Below are 20341 nucleotides of genomic sequence, written 5' to 3' on the forward strand. Positions count from 1 at the left end.
GACCAAAGTGGCCGACACAAACACCTGGCCCATCTAGGAGTGGCACTGCAGTGTCAGACAGGATGGCAGATTAAAAAAATTGTCCCCAAACAGCACATGATGCAAAGAAAAAAAGAGGCGCAATGAGGTAGCTGTGTGACTAAGCTAAGCGACCCAAGTGGCCGACACAAACACCTGGCCCATCTAGGAGTGGCACTGCAGTGTCAGACAGGATGGCACTTTAAAAAAAATAGTCCCCAAACAGCACATGATGCAAAGAAAAAAAGAGGCGCAATGAGGTAGCTGTGTGACTAAGCTAAGCGACCCAAGTGGCCGACACAAACACCTGGCCCATCTAGGAGTGGCACTGCAGTGTCAGACAGGATGGCAGATTAGAAAAATTGTTCCCAAACAGCACATTATGCAAAGAAAAAAAGAGGCACAATGAGGTAGCTGTGTGACTAAGCTAAGAGACCCAAGTGGCCGACACAAACACCTGGCCCATCTAGGAGTGGCACTGCAGTGTCAGACAGGATGGCAGATTAAAAAAATTGTTCCCAAACAGCACATGATGCAAAGAAAAAAAGAGGCGCAATGAGGTAGCTGTGTGACTAAGCTAAGAGACCCAAGTGGCCGACACAAACACCTGGCCCATCTAGGAGTGGCACTGCAGTGTCAGAAAGGATGGCAGATTAAAAAAAATTGTTCCCAAACAGGACATGATGCAAATAAAAAAAGAGGCGCAATGAGGTAGCTGTGTGACTAAGATAAGCGACCCAAGTGGCCGACACAAACACCTGGCCCATCTAGGAGTGGCACTGCAGTGTCAGACAGGATGGCAGATTCAAATAATTGTCCCCAAACAGCACATGATGCAAAGAAAAAAAGAGGCGCAATGAGGTAGCTGTGTGAATAAGCTAAGCGACCCAAGTGGCTGACACAAACACCTGGCCCATCTAGGAGTGGCACTGCAGTGTCAGACAGGATGGCACTTCAAAAAAATAGTCCCCAAACAGCACATGATGCAAAGAAAAAAAGAGGCGCAATGAGGTAGCTGTGTGACTAAGCTAAGCGACCCAAGTGGCCGACACAAACACCTGGCCCATCTAGGAGTGGCACTGCAGTGTCAGACAGGATGGCAGATTCAAATAATTGTCCCCAAACAGCACATGATGCAAAGAAAAATAGAGGCGCAATGAGGTAGCTGTGTGAATAAGCTAAGCGACCCAAGTGGCTGACACAAACACCTGGCCCATCTAGGAGTGGCACTGCAGTGTCAGACAGGATGGCACTTCAAAAAAATAGTTCCCAAACAGCACATGATGCAAAGAAAAAAAGAGGCGCAATGAGGTAGCTGTGTGACTAAGCTAAGTGACCCAAGTAGCCGACACAAACACCTGGCCCATCTAGGAGTGGCACTGCAGTGTCAGACAGGATGGTAGATTAAAAAAATTGCTCCCAAACAGCACATGATGCAAAGAATAAAAGAGGCGCAATGAGGTGGCTGTGTGACTAAGCTAAGCGACCCAAGTGGCCGACACAAACACCTGGCCCATCTAGGAGTGGCACTGCAGTGTCAGACAGGATGGCAGATTAAAAAACTTGTCCCCAAACAGCACATGATGCAAAGAAAAAAAGAGGCGCAATGAGGTAGCTGTGTGACTAAGCTAAGCGACCCAAGTGGCCGACACAAACACCTGGCCCATCTAGGAGTGATACTGCAGTGTCAGACAGGATGGCACTTCAAAAAAAATAGTCCCCAAACAGCACATGATGCAAAGAAAAAAAGAGGCACAATGAGGTAGCTGTGTGACTAAGCTAAGCGACCCAAGTGGCCGACACAAACACCTGGCCCATCTATGAGTGGCACTGCAGTGTCAGACAGGATGGCAGATTAAAAAAATTGTTCCCAAACAGCACATGATGCAAAGAAAAAAAGAGGCGCAATGAGGTAGCTGTGTGACTAAGCTAAGAGACCCAAGTGGCCGACACAAACACCTGGCCCATCTAGGAGTGGCACTGCAGTGTCAGAAAGGATGGCAGATTAAAAAAATTGTTCCCAAACAGGACATGATGCAAAGAAAAAAAGAGACGCAATGAGGTAGCTGTGTGACTAAGCTAAGCGACCCAAGTGGCCGACACAAACACCTGGCCCATCTAGGAGTGGCACTGCAGTGTCAGACAGGATGGCAGATTCAAATAATTGTCCCCAAACAGCACATGATGCAAAGAAAAAAAGAGGCGCAATGAGGTAGCTGTGTGACTAAGCTAAGCGACCCAAGTGGTCGACACAAACACCTGGCCCATCTAGGAGTGGCACTGCAGTGTCAGACAGGATGGCACTTCAAAAAAATAGTCCCCAAACAGCACATGATGCAAAGAAAAAAAGAGGCGCAATGAGGTAGCTGTGTGACTAAGCTAAGCGACCCAAGTGGCCGACACAAACACCTGGCCCATCTAGGAGTGGCACTGCAGTGTCAGACAGGATGGCAGATTAAAAAAATTGTTCCCAAACAGCACATGATGCAAAGAAAAAAAGAGGCGCAATGAGGTAGCTGTGTGACTAAGCTAAGCGACCCAAGTGGCCGACACAAACACCTGGCCCATCTAGGAGTGGCACTGCAGTGTCAGACAGGATGACAGATTAAAAAAATTGTTCACAAACAGCACATGATGCAAAGAAAAAAAGAGGCGCAATGAGGTAGCTGTGTGACTAAGCTAAGCGACCCAAGTGGCCGACACAAACACCTGGCCCATCTAGGAGTGGCACTGCAGTGTCAGACAGGATGGCAGATTAAAAAAATAGTCCCCAAACAGCACATGATGCAAAGAAAAAAAGAGGCGCAATGAGGTAGCTGTGTGACTAAGCTAAGCGACCCAAGTGGCCGACACAAACACCTGGCCCATCTAGGAGTGGCACTGCAGTGTCAGACAGGATGGCACTTTAAAAAAAATAGTCCCCAAACAGCACATGATGCAAAGAAAAAAAGAGGCGCAATGAGGTAGCTGTGTGACTAAGCTAAGCGACCCAAGTGGCCGACACAAACACCTGGCCCATCTAGGAGTGGCACTGCAGTGTCAGACAGGATGGCACTTTAAAAAAAATAGTCCCCAAACAGCACATGATGCAAAGAAAAAAAGAGGCGCAATGAGGTAGCTGTGTGACTAATCTAAGCGACCCAAGTGGCCGACACAAACACCTCGCCCATCTAGGAGTGGCACTGCAGTGTCAGACAGGATGGCAGATTAAAAAAATTGTTCCCAAACAGCACATTATGCAAAGAAAAAAGAGGCACAATGAGGTAGCTGTGTGACTAAGCTAAGAGACCCAAGTGGCCGACACAAACACCTGGCCCATCTAGGAGTGGCACTGCAGTGTCAGACAGGATGGCAGATTAAAAAAATTGTTCCCAAACAGCACATGATGCAAAGAAAAAAAGAGGCGCAATGAGGTAGCTGTGTGACTAAGCTAAGAGACCCAAGTGGCCGACACAAACACCTGGCCCATCTAGGAGTGGCACTGCAGTGTCAGAAAGGATGGCAGATTAAAAAAATTGTTCCCAAACAGGACATGATGCAAATAAAAAAAGAGGCGCAATGAGGTAGCTGTGTGACTAAGATAAGCGACCCAAGTGGCCGACACAAACACCTGGCCCATCTAGGAGTGGCACTGCAGTGTCAGACAGGATGGCAGATTCAAATAATTGTCCCCAAACAGCACATGATGCAAAGAAAAAAAGAGGCGCAATGAGGTAGCTGTGTGAATAAGCTAAGCGACCCAAGTGGCTGACACAAACACCTGGCCCATCTAGGAGTGGCACTGCAGTGTCAGACAGGATGGCACTTCAAAAAAATAGTCCCCAAACAGCACATGATGCAAAGAAAAAAAGAGGCGCAATGAGGTAGCTGTGTGACTAAGCTAAGCGACCCAAGTGGCCGACACAAACACCTGGCCCATCTAGGAGTGGCACTGCAGTGTCAGACAGGATGGCAGATTAAAAAAATAGTCCCCAAACAGCACATGATGCAAAGAAAAAAAGAGGCGCAATGAGGTAGCTGTGTGACTAAGCTAAGCGACCCAAGTGGCCGACACAAACACCTGGCCCATCTAGGAGTGGCACTGCAGTGTCAGACAGGATGGCAGATTCAAATAATTGTCCCCAAACAGCACATGATGCAAAGAAAAATAGAGGCGCAATGAGGTAGCTGTGTGAATAAGCTAAGCGACCCAAGTGGCTGACACAAACACCTGGCCCATCTAGGAGTGGCACTGCAGTGTCAGACAGGATGGCACTTCAAAAAAATAGTTCCCAAACAGCACATGATGCAAAGAAAAAAAGAGGCGCAATGAGGTAGCTGTGTGACTAAGCTAAGTGACCCAAGTAGCCGACACAAACACCTGGCCCATCTAGGAGTGGCACTGCAGTGTCAGACAGGATGGTAGATTAAAAAAATTGCTCCCAAACAGCACATGATGCAAAGAATAAAAGAGGCGCAATGAGGTGGCTGTGTGACTAAGCTAAGCGACCCAAGTGGCCGACACAAACACCTGGCCCATCTAGGAGTGGCACTGCAGTGTCAGACAGGATGGCAGATTAAAAAACTTGTCCCCAAACAGCACATGATGCAAAGAAAAAAAGAGGCGCAATGAGGTAGCTGTGTGACTAAGCTAAGCGACCCAAGTGGCCGACACAAACACCTGGCCCATCTAGGAGTGATACTGCAGTGTCAGACAGGATGGCACTTCAAAAAAATAGTCCCCAAACAGCACATGATGCAAAGCAAAAAAGAGGCACAATGAGGTAGCTGTGTGACTAAGCTAAGCGACCCAAGTGGCCGACACAAACACCTGGCCCATCTATGAGTGGCACTGCAGTGTCAGACAGGATGGCAGATTAAAAAAATTGTTCCCAAACAGCACATGATGCAAAGAAAAAAAGAGGCGCAATGAGGTAGCTGTGTGACTAAGCTAAGAGACCCAAGTGGCCGACACAAACACCTGGCCCATCTAGGAGTGGCACTGCAGTGTCAGAAAGGATGGCAGATTAAAAAAATTGTTCCCAAACAGGACATGATGCAAAGAAAAAAAGAGACGCAATGAGGTAGCTGTGTGACTAAGCTAAGCGACCCAAGTGGCCGACACAAACACCTGGCCCATCTAGGAGTGGCACTGCAGTGTCAGACAGGATGGCAGATTCAAATAATTGTCCCCAAACAGCACATGATGCAAAGAAAAAAAGAGGCGCAATGAGGTAGCTGTGTGACTAAGCTAAGCGACCCAAGTGGTCGACACAAACACCTGGCCCATCTAGGAGTGGCACTGCAGTGTCAGACAGGATGGCACTTCAAAAAAATAGTCCCCAAACAGCACATGATGCAAAGAAAAAAAGAGGCGCAATGAGGTAGCTGTGTGACTAAGCTAAGCGACCCAAGTGGCCGACACAAACACCTGGCCCATCTAGGAGTGGCACTGCAGTGTCAGACAGGATGGCAGATTAAAAAAATTGTTCCCAAACAGCACATGATGCAAAGAAAAAAAGAGGCGCAATGAGGTAGCTGTGTGACTAAGCTAAGCGACCCAAGTGGCCGACACAAACACCTGGCCCATCTAGGAGTGGCACTGCAGTGTCAGACAGGATGGCAGATTAAAAAAATTGTTCACAAACAGCACATGATGCAAAGAAAAAAAGAGGCGCAATGAGGTAGCTGTGTGACTAAGCTAAGCGACCCAAGTGGCCGACACAAACACCTGGCCCATCTAGGAGTGGCACTGCAGTGTCAGACAGGATGGCAGATTAAAAAAATAGTCCCCAAACAGCACATGATGCAAAGAAAAAAAGAGGCGCAATGAGGTAGCTGTGTGACTAAGCTAAGCGACCCAAGTGGCCGACACAAACACCTGGCCCATCTAGGAGTGGCACTGCAGTGTCAGACAGGATGGCACTTTAAAAAAAATAGTCCCCAAACAGCACATGATGCAAAGAAAAAAAGAGGCGCAATGAGGTAGCTGTGTGACTAAGCTAAGCGACCCAAGTGGCCGACACAAACACCTGGCCCATCTAGGAGTGGCACTGCAGTGTCAGACAGGATGGCAGATTAAAAAAATTGTTCCCAAACAGCACATTATGCAAAGAAAAAAGAGGCACAATGAGGTAGCTGTGTGACTAAGCTAAGAGACCCAAGTGGCCGACACAAACACCTGGCCCATCTAGGAGTGGCACTGCAGTGTCAGAAAGGATGGCAGATTAAAAAAATTGTTCCCAAACAGGACATGATGCAAATAAAAAAAGAGGCGCAATGAGGTAGCTGTGTGAATAAGCTAAGCGACCCAAGTGGCTGACACAAACACCTGGCCCATCTAGGTGTGGCACTGCAGTGTCAGACAGGATGGCAGATTCAAATAATTGTCCCCAAACATCACATGATGCAAAGAAAAAAAGAGGCGCAATGAGGTAGCTGTGTGACTAAGCTAAGCGACCCAAGTGGTCGACACAAACACCTGGCCCATCTAGGAGTGGCACTGCAGTGTCAGACAGGATGGCAGATTAAAAAAATTGTTCCCAAACAGCACATGATGCAAAGAAAAAAAGAGGCGCAATGAGGTAGCTGTGTGACTAAGCTAAGCGACCCAAGTGGCCAACACAAACACCTGGCCCATCTAGGAGTGGCACTGCAGTGTCAGACAGGATGGCAGATTAAAAATTTTTTTCACAAACAGCACATGATGCAAAGAAAAAAAGAGGCGCAATGAGGTAGCTGTGTGACTAAGCTAAGCGACCCAAGTGGCCGACACAAACACCTGGCCCATCTAGGAGTGGCACTGCAGTGTCAGACAGGATGGCAGATTAAAAAAATAGTCCCCAAACAGCACATGATGCAAAGAAAAAAAGAGGCGCAATGAGGTAGCTGTGTGACTAAGCTAAGCGACCCAAGTGGCCGACACAAACACCTGGCCCATCTAGGAGTGGCACTGCAGTGTCAGACAGGATGGCACTTTAAAAAAATAGTCCCCAAACAGCACATGATGCAAAGAAAAAAAGAGGCGCAATGAGGTAGCTGTGTGACTAAGCTAAGCGACCCAAGTGGCCGACACAAACACCTGGCCCATCTAGGAGTGGCACTGCAGTGTCAGAAAGGATGGCAGATTAAAAAAATTGTTCCCAAACAGGACATGATGCAAATAAAAAAAGAGGCGCAATGAGGTAGCTGTGTGACTAAGATAAGCGACCCAAGTGGCCGACACAAACACCTGGCCCATCTAGGAGTGGCACTGCAGTGTCAGACAGGATGGCAGATTCAAATAATTGTCCCCAAACAGCACATGATGCAAAGAAAAAAAGAGGCGCAATGAGGTAGCTATGTGAATAAGCTAAGCGACCCAAGTGGCTGACACAAACACCTGGCCCATCTAGGAGTGGCACTGCAGTGTCAGACAGGATGGCACTTCAAAAAAATAGTCCCCAAACAGCACATGATGCAAAGAAAAAAAGAGGCGCAATGAGGTAGCTGTGTGACTAAGCTAAGCGACCCAAGTGGCCGACACAAATACCTGGCCCATCTAGGAGTGGCACTGCAGTGTCAGACAGGATGGCAGATTAAAAAAATAGTCCCCAAACAGCACATGATGCAAAGAAAAAAAGAGGCGCAATGAGGTAGCTGTGTGACTAAGCTAAGCGACCCAAGTGGCCGACACAAACACCTGGCCCATCTAGGAGTGGCACTGCAGTGTCAGACAGGATGGCAGATTCAAATAATTGTCCCCAAACAGCACATGATGCAAAGAAAAATAGAGGCGCAATGAGGTAGCTGTGTGAATAAGCTAAGCGACCCAAGTGGCTGACACAAACACCTGGCCCATCTAGGAGTGGCACTGCAGTGTCAGACAGGATGGCACTTCAAAAAAATAGTTCCCAAACAGCACATGATGCAAAGAAAAAAAGAGGCGCAATGAGGTAGCTGTGTGACTAAGCTAAGTGACCCAAGTAGCCGACACAAACACCTGGCCCATCTAGGAGTGGCACTGCAGTGTCAGACAGGATGGTAGATTAAAAAAATTGCTCCCAAACAGCACATGATGCAAAGAATAAAAGAGGCGCAATGAGGTGGCTGTGTGACTAAGCTAAGCGACCCAAGTGGCCGACACAAGCACCTGGCCCATCTAGGAGTGGCAGTGCAGTGTCAGACAGGATGGCAGATTAAAAAAATTGTTCCCAAACAGCACATGATGCAAAGAAAAAAAGAGGCGCAATGAGGTAGCTGTGTGACTAAGCTAAGCGACCCAAGTGGCCGACACAAACACCTGGCCCATCTAGGAGTGGCACTGCAGTGTCAGACAGGATGGCACTTCAAAAAAATAGTCCCCAAACAGCACATGATGCAATGAAAAAAAGAGGCACAATGAGGTAGCTGTGTGACTAAGCTAAGCGACCCAAGTGGCCGACACAAACACCTGGCCCATCTATGAGTGGCACTGCAGTGTCAGACAGGATGGCAGATTAAAAAAATTGTTCCCAAACAGCACATGATGCAAAGAAAAAAAGAGGCGCAATGAGGTAGCTGTGTGACTAAGCTAAGAGACCCAAGTGGCCGACACAAACACCTGGCCCATCTAGGAGTGGCACTGCAGTGTCAGAAAGGATGGCAGATTAAAAAAATTGTTCCCAAACAGGACATGATGCAAAGAAAAAAAGAGACGCAATGAGGTAGCTGTGTGACTAAGCTAAGCGACCCAAGTGGCCGACACAAACACCTGGCCCATCTAGGAGTGGCACTGCAGTGTCAGACAGGATGGCAGATTCAAATAATTGTCCCCAAACAGCACATGATGCAAAGAAAAAAAGAGGCGCAATGAGGTAGCTGTGTGACTAAGCTAAGCGACCCAAGTGGTCGACACAAACACCTGGCCCATCTAGGAGTGGCACTGCAGTGTCAGACAGGATGGCACTTCAAAAAAATAGTCCCCAAACAGCACATGATGCAAAGAAAAAAAGAGGCGCAATGAGGTAGCTGTGTGACTAATCTAAGCGACCCAAGTGGCCGACACAAACACCTCGCCCATCTAGGAGTGGCACTGCAGTGTCAGACAGGATGGCAGATTAAAAAAATTGTTCACAAACAGCACATGATGCAAAGAAAAAAAGAGGCGCAATGAGGTAGCTGTGTGACTAAGCTAAGCGACCCAAGTGGCCGACACAAACACCTGGCCCATCTAGGAGTGGCATTGCAGTGTCAGACAGGATGGCAGATTAAAAAAATAGTCCCCAAACAGCACATGATGCAAAGAAAAAAAGAGGCGCAATGAGGTAGCTGTGTGACTAAGCTAAGCGACCCAAGTGGCCGACACAAACACCTGGCCCATCTAGGAGTGGCACTGCAGTGTCAGACAGGATGGCACTTTAAAAAAATAGTCCCCAAACAGCACATGATGCAAAGAAAAAAAGAGGCGCAATGAGGTAGCTGTGTGACTAAGCTAAGCGACCCAAGTGGCCGACACAAACACCTGGCCCATCTAGGAGTGGCACTGTAGTGTCAGACAGGATGGCAGATTAAAAAAATTGTTCCCAAACAGCACATTATGCAAAGAAAAAAGAGGCACAATGAGGTAGCTGTGTGACTAAGCTAAGAGACCCAAGTGGCTGACACAAACACCTGGCCCATCTAGGAGTGGCACTGCAGTGTCAGAAAGGATGGCAGATTAAAAAAATTGTTCCCAAACAGGACATGATGCAAATAAAAAAAGAGGCGCAATGAGGTAGCTGTGTGAATAAGCTAAGCGACCCAAGTGGCTGACACAAACACCTGGCCCATCTAGGTGTGGCACTGCAGTGTCAGACAGGATGGCAGATTAAAAAAATTGTTCCCAAACATCACATGATGCAAAGAAAAAAAGAGGCGCAATGAGGTAGCTGTGTGACTAAGTTAAGCGACCCAAGTGGCCGACACAAACACCTGGTCCATCTAGGAGTGGCACTGCAGTGTCAGACAGGATGGCAGATTCAAATAATTGTCCCCAAACAGCACATGATGCAAAGAAATATAGAGGCGCAATGAGGTAGCTGTGTGAATAAGCTAAGCGACCCAAGTGGCTGACACAAACACCTGGCCCATCTAGGAGTGGCACTGCAGTGTCAGACAGGATGGCACTTCAAAAAAATAGTTCCCAAACAGCACATGATGCAAAGAAAAAAAGAGGCGCAATGAGGTAGCTGTGTGACTAAGCTAAGTGACCCAAGTAGCCGACACAAACACCTGGCCCATCTAGGAGTGGCACTGTAGTGTCAGACAGGATGGTAGATTAAAAAAATTGCTCCCAAACAGCACATGATGCAAAGAATAAAAGAGGCGCAATGAGGTGGCTGTGTGACTAAGCTAAGCGACCCAAGTGGCCGACACAAACACCTGGCCCATCTAGGAGTGGCACTGCAGTGTCAGACAGGATGGCAGATTAAAAAAATTGTTCCCAAACAGCACATGATGCAAAGAAAAAAAGAGGCGCAATGAGGTAGCTGTGTGACTAAGCTAAGCGACCCAAGTGGCCGACACAAACACCTGGCCCATCTAGGAGTGGCACTGCAGTGTCAGACAGGATGGCAGATTAAAAAACTTGTCCCCAAACAGCACATGATGCAAAGAAAAAAAGAGGCGCAATGAGGTAGCTGTGTGACTAAGCTAAGCGACCTAAGTGGCCGACACAAACACCTGGCCCATCTAGGAGTGGCACTGCAGTGTCAGACAGGATGGCACTTCAAAAAAATAGTCCCCAAACAGCACATGATGCAAAGAAAAAAAGAGGCACAATGAGGTAGCTGTGTGACTAAGCTAAGCGACCCAAGTGGCCGACACAAACACCTGGCCCATCTATGAGTGGCACTGCAGTGTCAGACAGGATGGCAGATTAAAAAAATTGTTCCCAAACCGCACATGATGCAAAGAAAAAAAGAGGCGCAATGAGGTAGCTGTGTGACTAAGCTAAGCGACCCAAGTGGCCGACACAAACTCCTGGCCCATCTAGGAGTGGCACTGCAGTGTCAGAAAGGATGGCAGATTAAAAAAATTGTTCCCAAATAGGACATGATGCAAAGAAAAAAAGAGACGCAATGAGGTAGCTGTGTGACTAAGCTAAGCGACCCAAGTGGCCGACACAAAGACCTGGCCCATCTAGGAGTGGCACTGCAGTGTCAGACAGGATGGCAGATTCAAATAATTGTCCCCAAACAGCACATGATGCAAAGAAAAAAAGAGGCGCAATGAGGTAGCTGTGTGACTAAGCTAAGCGACCCAAGTGGTCGACACAAACACCTGGCCCATCTAGGAGTGGCACTGCAGTGTCAGACAGGATGGCACTTCAAAAAAATAGTCCCCAAACAGCACATGATGCAAAGAAAAAAAGAGGCGCAATGAGGTAGCTGTGTGACTAAGCTAAGCGACCCAAGTGGCCGACACAAACACCTGGCCCATCTAGGAGTGGCACTGCAGTGTCAGACAGGATGGCAGATTAAAAAAATTGTTCCCAAACAGCACATGATGCAAAGAAAAAAAGAGGCGCAATGAGGTAGCTGTGTGACTAAGCTAAGCGACCCAAGTGGCCGACACAAACACCTGGCCCATCTAGGAGTGGCACTGCAGTGTCAGACAGGATGGCAGATTAAAAAAATTGTTCACAAACAGCACATGATGCAAAGAAAAAAAGAGGCGCAATGAGGTAGCTGTGTGACTAAGCTAAGCGACCCAAGTGGCCGACACAAACACCTGGCCCATCTAGGAGTGGCACTGCAGTGTCAGACAGGATGGCAGATTAAAAAAATAGTCCCCAAACAGCACATGATGCAAAGAAAAAAAGAGGCGCAATGAGGTAGCTGTGTGACTAAGCTAAGCGACCCAAGTGGCCGACACAAACACCTGGCCCATCTAGGAGTGGCACTGCAGTGTCAGACAGGATGGCACTTTAAAAAAATAGTCCCCAAACAGCACATGATGCAAAGAAAAAAAGAGGCGCAATGAGGTAGCTGTGTGACTAAGCTAAGCGACCCAAGTGGCCGACACAAACACCTGGCCCATCTAGGAGTGGCACTGCAGTGTCAGACAGGATGGCAGATTAAAAAAATTGTTCCCAAACAGCACATTATGCAAAGAAAAAAGAGGCACAATGAGGTAGCTGTGTGACTAAGCTAAGAGACCCAAGTGGCCGACACAAACACCTGGCCCATCTAGGAGTGGCACTGCAGTGTCAGAAAGGATGGCAGATTAAAAAAATTGTTCCCAAACAGGACATGATGCAAATAAAAAAAGAGGCGCAATGAGGTAGCTGTGTGAATAAGCTAAGCGACCCAAGTGGCTGACACAAACACCTGGCCCATCTAGGTGTGGCACTGCAGTGTCAGACAGGATGGCAGATTCAAATAATTGTCCCCAAACATCACATGATGCAAAGAAAAAAAGAGGCGCAATGAGGTAGCTGTGTGACTAAGCTAAGCGACCCAAGTGGTCGACACAAACACCTGGCCCATCTAGGAGTGGCACTGCAGTGTCAGACAGGATGGCACTTCAAAAAAATAGTCCCCAAACAGCACATGATGCAAAGAAAAAAAGAGGCGCAATGAGGTAGCTGTGTGACTAAGCTAAGCGACCCAAGTGGCCGACACAAACACCTGGCCCATCTAGGAGTGGCACTGCAGTGTCAGACAGGATGGCAGATTAAAAAAATTGTTCCCAAACAGCACATGATGCAAAGAAAAAAAGAGGCGCAATGAGGTAGCTGTGTGACTAAGCTAAGTGACCCAAGTGGCCGACACAAACACCTGGCCCATCTAGGAGTGGCACTGCAGTGTCAGACAGGATGGCAGATTAAAAAAATTGTTCACAAACAGCACATGATGCAAAGAAAAAAAGAGGCGCAATGAGGTAGCTGTGTGACTAAGCTAAGCGACCCAAGTGGCCGACACAAACACCTGGCCCATCTAGGAGTGGCACTGCAGTGTCAGACAGGATGGCAGATTAAAAAAATAGTCCCCAAACAGCACATGATGCAAAGAAAAAAAGAGGCGCAATGAGGTAGCTGTGTGACTAAGCTAAGCGACCCAAGTGGCCGACACAAACACCTGGCCCATCTAGGAGTGGCACTGCAGTGTCAGACAGGTTGGCAGATTAAAAAAATTGTTCCCAAACAGCACATTATGCAAAGAAAAAAGAGGCACAATGAGGTAGCTGTGTGACTAAGCTAAGAGACCCAAGTGGCCGACACAAACACCTGGCCCATCTAGGAGTGGCACTGCAGTGTCAGAAAGGATGGCAGATTAAAAAAATTGTTCCCAAACAGGACATGATGCAAATAAAAAAAGAGGCGCAATGAGGTAGCTGTGTGAATAAGCTAAGCGACCCAAGTGGCTGACACAAACACCTGGCCCATCTAGGTGTGGCACTGCAGTGTCAGACAGGATGGCAGATTCAAATAATTGTCCCCAAACAGCACATGATGCAAAGAAAAAAAGAGGCGCAATGAGGTAGCTGTGTGAATAAGCTAAGCGACCCAAGTGGCTGACACAAACACCTGGCCCATCTAGGAGTGGCACTGCAGTGTCAGACAGGATGGCACTTCAAAAAAATAGTCCCCAAACAGCACATGATGCAAAGAAAAAAAGAGGCGCAATGAGGTAGCTGTGTGACTAAGCTAAGCGACCCAAGTGGCCGACACAAACACCTGGCCCATCTAGGAGTGGCACTGCAGTGTCAGACAGGATGGCACTTCAAAAAAATAGTCCCCAAACAGCACATGATGCAAAGAAAAAAAGAGGCGCAATGAGGTAGCTGTGTGACTAAGCTAAGCGACCCAAGTGGCCGACACAAACACCTGGCCCATCTAGGAGTGGCACTGCAGTGTCAGACAGGATGGCACTTCAAAAAATAGTCCCCAAACAGCACATGATGCAAAGAAAATTGAAAGAAAAAAGAGGTGCAAGATGGAATTGTCCTTGGGCCCTCCCACCCACCCTTATGTTGTATAAACAGGACATGCACACTTTAACAAACCCATCATTTCAGCGACAGGGTCTGCCACACAACTGTGACTGAAATGACTGGTTGGTTTGGGCCCACACCAAAAAAGAAGCAATCAATCAATCAATCTCTCCTTGCACAAACTGGCTCTACAGAGGCAAGATGTCCACCTCATCATCATCATCGTCCGATTGCTCACCCCTTTCACTGTGTGCAACCCCTTCTCACAGATTATTAATTCGTCACTACTGGAATCCACCATCTCAGGTCCCTGTGTACTTTCTGGAGGCAATTGCTGGGGAATGTCTCCACGGAGGAATTGATTATAATTCATTTTGATGAACATCATCTTCTCCACATTTTCTGGAAGTAACCTCGTACGCCGATTGCTGACAAGGTGAGCGGCTGCACTAAACACTCTTTCGGAGTACACACTGGAGGGGGTGCAACTTAGGTAAAATAAAGCCAGTTTGTGCAAGGGCCTCCAAATTGCCTCTTTTTCCTGCCAGTATACGTACGGACTGTCTGACGTGCCTACTTGGATGCGGTCACTCATATAATCCTCCACCATTCTTTCAATGGTGACAGAATCATACGCAGTGACAATAGACGACATGTCAGTAATCGTTGGCAGGTCCTTCAGTCCGGACCAGATGTCAGCACTCGCTCCAGACTGCCCTGCATCACCGCCAGCGGGTGGGCTCAGAATTCTTAGCCTTTTCCTCGCACCCCCAGTTGTGGGAGAATGTGAAGGAGGAGCTGTTGACGGGTCACGTTCCACTTGACTTGCCAATTTTCTCACCAGCAGGTCTTTGAACCTCTGCAGACTTGTGTCTGCCGGAAAGAGAGATACAACGTAGGTTTTAAATCTAGGATCGAGCACGGTGGCCAAAATGTAGTGCTCTGATTTCAACAGATTGACCACCCGTGAATCCTGGTTTAGCGAATTAAGGGCTCCATCCACAAGTCCCACATGCCTAGCGGAATCGCTCTGTTCTAGCTCCTCCTTCAATCTCTCCAGTGTCAGGAATCGGCGGTCAGCTGCGTCTCACCTACCAGCGCGCTGGTGTGCAGGCCTCCGGAGGTTTTGGCCCCAGTCGCGGCTGCATGGATGCGCTGACCGCGAGTGTCATCTCCCGTGTCGCTGAGTACCTCTGAGTCTTGTCCTGCGTTTGTGTTCCGCTATGTGCCGGCATCCGGTCTGTATGGATGCTGCTATGACACCTGCACTCAGCTAATCCCGGCATCTAATCCAGCCCTGTGTTTCCAGCCAGAACACTTCGACCAATCACTGCAGAGCAAGGGGTATAAGTTCCTGTCCGGGGCTCACTCTCATCGCCTCGGACAACGAGTCACATACCCTGTGTCTAGTTCTCCCAGTTCCTGCAATCCTGTTTCCAGCGTTCCCCTGTGGTTACCTCATTTGTTCCAGTTTCCATTTCTACAGCTCTTCTGTTACTCCTGACTTCAGCTACATCCAGCTTCAAACCCATCAGCAGTAAGAGACTCTCCTCAGGTGTTCTCTCTCATTACTTACCTGTGCACTAATTGTCAGCATACCATCTGTGCAACTCAGCAGTATAACATCTACTTGCTTAGAGACTGTCTCCTGCTTTAGCCTAAGTGTGGTTATATGGACTTGTGCTTTACAGAGACTGTGAGTTACTTATATATTCCGGAGTTCTGCTTTCCTAACCATTATCAGTTTGCCCTGTGTTATTCAGAGACTGTGTATTTCCAAATACTACTGGAGTTCTGTTGTTTCACCTGCATTCATTATCAAGTTATTTTACGTTCTGCTGCAAGAGACTTTTAAGTTGTTTGGATTCAGTTACCTGTCATAGTTTTCCACATTACCGGTTTCCATTGTATTCAGTATTATACCATCTGCTTTGCATTAATAAATATCAGCGCTTATGCGCAGGACTTTCATATTGCCTCCCCGCTTTGTACATCGCACCAACACTGACCCACTAGCGCCCCCGCCGGGGACAGACAAAACCAGAGACCTGACAGATTGTTCGAGGCCCATGGACCCGGACGGTGGTCAGTGTGGGGTCAGGAACACTCCAAGGCTTAGTGTCACGACTAGATGGTCAAGAGGCTGCGCAGCAGCAGATTATACAATACCTGCAGGAAATGTCTTCTCACTTAGATACTCTGCAACAGTCATTTCCAACTTCAGCTCCTCCAGTGTCCCCATCAGTTTCTGCTCCTGTTCCTAGTTCTATAGTTTCTAGCTCTCCAGTTGCTTCTATTCCAATGTCTCGTATCCATCTTCCTACACCAAGTAAATTTGATGGTAATCCTAAAATGTGTCGTGGATTTTTGAATCAATGCGAAGTCCACTTTGAATTGCAACCACAGAACTTTCCAACACCTAGAGCAAAGGTTGCATATATTGTCTCTCTTTTAGCTGGTTCTGCTCTGAATTGGGTCTCTCCGCTGTGGGAGCGAGCAGATGCATTGCTGAATAATTATACAGAGTTTGTTGCCGCATTCCGACGTATCTTTGACGAGCCTGGGCGTACGACTTCTGCTTCCTCAGACTTCTTTCAGATCCGCCAGGGAACACGTACTGTGGGTCAGTACGTCATTCAATTCCAGACATTGGCATCAGAGGTGAAGTGGAACAACCAGGCATTGGTTGCCGCCTTCTGGCATGGTCTGTCTGACCGCATAAAGGATGAATTGACTACCCGAGATCTACCAGAGCAACTGGAGGCCCTAATCTCTCTATGTGTCAAGTTAGATCTACGTTTACGCGAGCGAGCCTGTGAACGCTCTCGAGGTGATCTTTGCAAGCAACGAGTTATGCCTTCTGTACAGTCTCCACCTATTACTGCTGACGAACCTATGCAGGTAAACAAATTTCGTTTAACACCTGAGGAGCGGTCCAGAAGATTAAAGGGAAGACTGTGTCTCTATTGTGCTGCTGATGGTCATCTGATTGGTTCCTGCCCTGCTCGGTCTGAAAACGCCAGGTCCTAACTTGCAAAGGAGGAGTCAAGTTAGGGACCTTGAATAAAGCTCCTTCATCTCAAGACCTAATCTTGCCTGTCACTTTGGAAATGCCAGATGGACTCCAGTCTTTGTCCGCTTTAGTGGATTGTGGTGCTGCTGGGAATTTTATCACACAAGCTGCAGTGGATAGACTTTCTCTCCCAGTGTCAAAGCTGTCTCATCCGGTTTATCTTACTGCCGCAGACGGAAGCCGTATTGCTGAAGGATCCATCACTCAGCAGACCAAGACGGTAGTTCTGGGAGTGGGTTTCCTGCATTCTGAGCTCATCAAATTCCTGGTCATACCAAAAGCTACCTATGAGATTGTACTGGGTATGCCTTGGCTTCAATTGCACAATCCACAATTTGACTGGTCTACCTTACAGTTGATGGCGTGGAGACGCTCCTGTCTCCATTCATGCTTAGCTCAAGTATGTCCAATAAAATCCACAAGTGTAAAACCTCAGTCTGGCCTTCCAGAGGCCTATCAGGAATTCACTGACGTCTTCAGTGAGAAAGCTGCTGATGTCTTGCCGCCTCATCGAGAATGGGACTGTCCCATCGATTTGGTTCCAGGGAGCAAGCCACCTAGAGGGCGTACATACCCTCTTTCAGTTCCAGAGACTCAAGCAATGAACGAATATATAAAGGAGAATTTACAGAAAGGGTTTATCCGTCCATCTTCTTCCCCGGCCGGTGCGGGATTCTTCTTCGTTAAAAAGAAGGATGGAGGACTACGCCCCTGTATTGATTATCGGGGTTTAAATGACATCACGATTAAAAACAGCTACCCGTTACCTCTCATCACAGAGCTGTTTGACAGAGTCAGAGATGCCTCCATCTTCACGAAACTGGATCTTCGCGGGGCTTACAATCTTATCAGGATTCGAAGTGGTGATGAGTGGAAAACCGCCTTCAATACTCGTGATGGCCACTACGAATATCTAGTGATGCCCTTCGGTTTGAGTAATGCCCCGGCTGTGTTTCAAAACTTTGTCAACTAAGTATTTAGAGATCTCCTGTATAAGTGTGTGGTAGTTTACCTCGATGACATCCTGATATTTTCCCGTGATTTAGTTTCTCATCGCCAAAAGGTAAAAGAGGTTCTTCGACGTCTTCGACAGAATCATCTGTTTGGCAAACTATCTAAATGCACGTTTGAAGCTTCTTCAATATCTTTCCTGGGATACATCATTTCCGGAACAGACGTTCAAATAAACCCGGCTAAACTAGAAGCCATAGAGAACTGGTCTCTTCCAACAACACTCAAGTCAGTTCAACGTTTTATTGGCTTTGCTAACTACTACAGGAAGTTTATTAAGGGCTTTTCCACATTAATAGCCCCAATTACCTGCCTAACCCGAAAAGGGGGAAATCCTTCCCAATGGTCTGATGAAGCGCTGTCTGCTTTTCACAAAATAAAACAGGGTTTTATTTCAGCTCCCGTGTTACAACAGCCAGATGTCAATAAGGCCTTCATCTTGGAAGTAGACGCCTCAACGGTTGGCATGGGCGCAGTCCTGTCCCAGGTGGGCGTTGATGGTAAGACTCACCCTTGCGGGTTTTTCTCTCGTAGATTCTTGCCCGCAGAAATGAACTACAGTATACCATCGGTGACCAGGAGCTGTTGGCAATCAAATTGGCCCTTGAAGAATGGAGATATCTGCTGGAGGGTGCGAGATTCCCTATTACCATCTACACGGATCACAAGAACCCTCTTTACTTGAAGGCAGCGCAGTGTCTGAATCCCCGACAAGCAAGGTGGGCCCTATTCTTTTCTCGTTTTGATTTTAAGTTGATGTTTAGACCTGTCTCACAAAATGTTAAGGCAGATGCATTATCTCGCTCTATGAGTTCAACTGAGGAATCATCAGAACAAGCTGCTCGACCCGTATTAAATCCTGTGGTGTTCGCAGCTACAGGGGTATCCCAAGTTACACCTCCAGGCAAGATGTTTGTCTCTCCTGAGCTTCGTCCAAATCTCCTGTCCTGGGCTCATACGTCTAAATTTACTGGTCACCCTGGAGTCCTAAAAACTTTCAAGTTTCTGTCCCAAACTTATTGGTGGCCTCATATGAAAGTAGATGTTCAAGAATTCATAGCTTCATGTCCCAAATGTGCTCAGCACAAAGTTCCTCGTCAGGCTCCTGCAGGCCAATTGCTACCAAATTCCATTCCCAAGCGCCCCTGGTCTCATTTATCAATGGACTTTATTTCAGACCTTCCTCCCTCTAATGGATATGATACCATCTGGGTAGTGGTTGATAGGTTTTCAAAAATGGCACACTTCATCCCATTCATGGGGTTACCCTCTGCTCCAAAGCTGGCACAGTTATTTCTTCGTGAAATCTTTAGGTTACATGGACTTCCAACAGAAATAATATCTGACCGTGGTGTACAGTTTGTGGCAAAGTTTTGGAGGGCTCTGTGTTCTGCGCTACAAGTCAAACTTAAGTTCTCTACAGCCTATCACCCTCAAACAAATGGGCAGACGGAGAGGGTAAATCAAGAGCTTGAGACCTATCTAAGACTGTATATTTCCTCTTCACAGGATGACTGGGTAGATTTATTGCCTTGGGCGGAGTTTGCTCATAATTTCCGTTATCCTACTTCTACAGATACAACTCCTTTTTTCGCAGTTTATGGTCCGCATCCTAGAGTACCGGATTTCCAATATTTACCCGTCATAGACGTGCCTGCAGCTGCTTCTGCTCTTCAGCGGTTCTCTCAAATTTGGAAGAAGATTCATCTATCTCTTAAAAAGGTTTCTCAATGGCATAAAATGTTTGCTGATCGAAAGAGACGAGCAGTTCCTAGTTTAAAGCCAGGCGACAAAGTCTGGTTATCTACTCGGAATCTCCGTCTCAGAGTTCCTTCGATGAAATTTGCTCCACGGTTTATTGGACCATTTCCAGTAGAAAGTGTTATTAATCCGGTGGTTTATAAGTTAAAACTGCCATCCTATTTGAAAGTTCCCAACTCATTCCATATTTCTCTCCTCAGACCACTAATTCTCAATCGTTTCCAGAGAGCGCTTCCAGTAGCCCCAAAGGTATAAACTCATCGGGGCGTGGAATATGAGGTGGAAAAGATCTTGGACTCTCGTCATCGCTACGGTCATTTGCAATACCTAATTGACTAGTCTGGATATGGTCCTGAAGAGAGGAGTTGGGTAAACGCTACGGATGTGCACGCTCCACAGTTGGTACAAGCCTTCCACAGACTCTTCCCTGCCAAGCCTCGTGGGTGTTCGGTGCCCACCCATAAAGGAGGGGGTACTGTCAGGAATCGTCGGTCAGCTGCGTCTCACCTACCAGCGCGCTGGTGTGCAGGCCTCCTGAGGTCATGGCCCCAGTCGCGGCTGCAT

The sequence above is a fragment of the Pseudophryne corroboree genome, chromosome 9 (assembly GCF_028390025.1).
Source record: "Pseudophryne corroboree isolate aPseCor3 chromosome 9, aPseCor3.hap2, whole genome shotgun sequence".
Taxonomy (NCBI): domain Eukaryota; kingdom Metazoa; phylum Chordata; class Amphibia; order Anura; family Myobatrachidae; genus Pseudophryne; species Pseudophryne corroboree.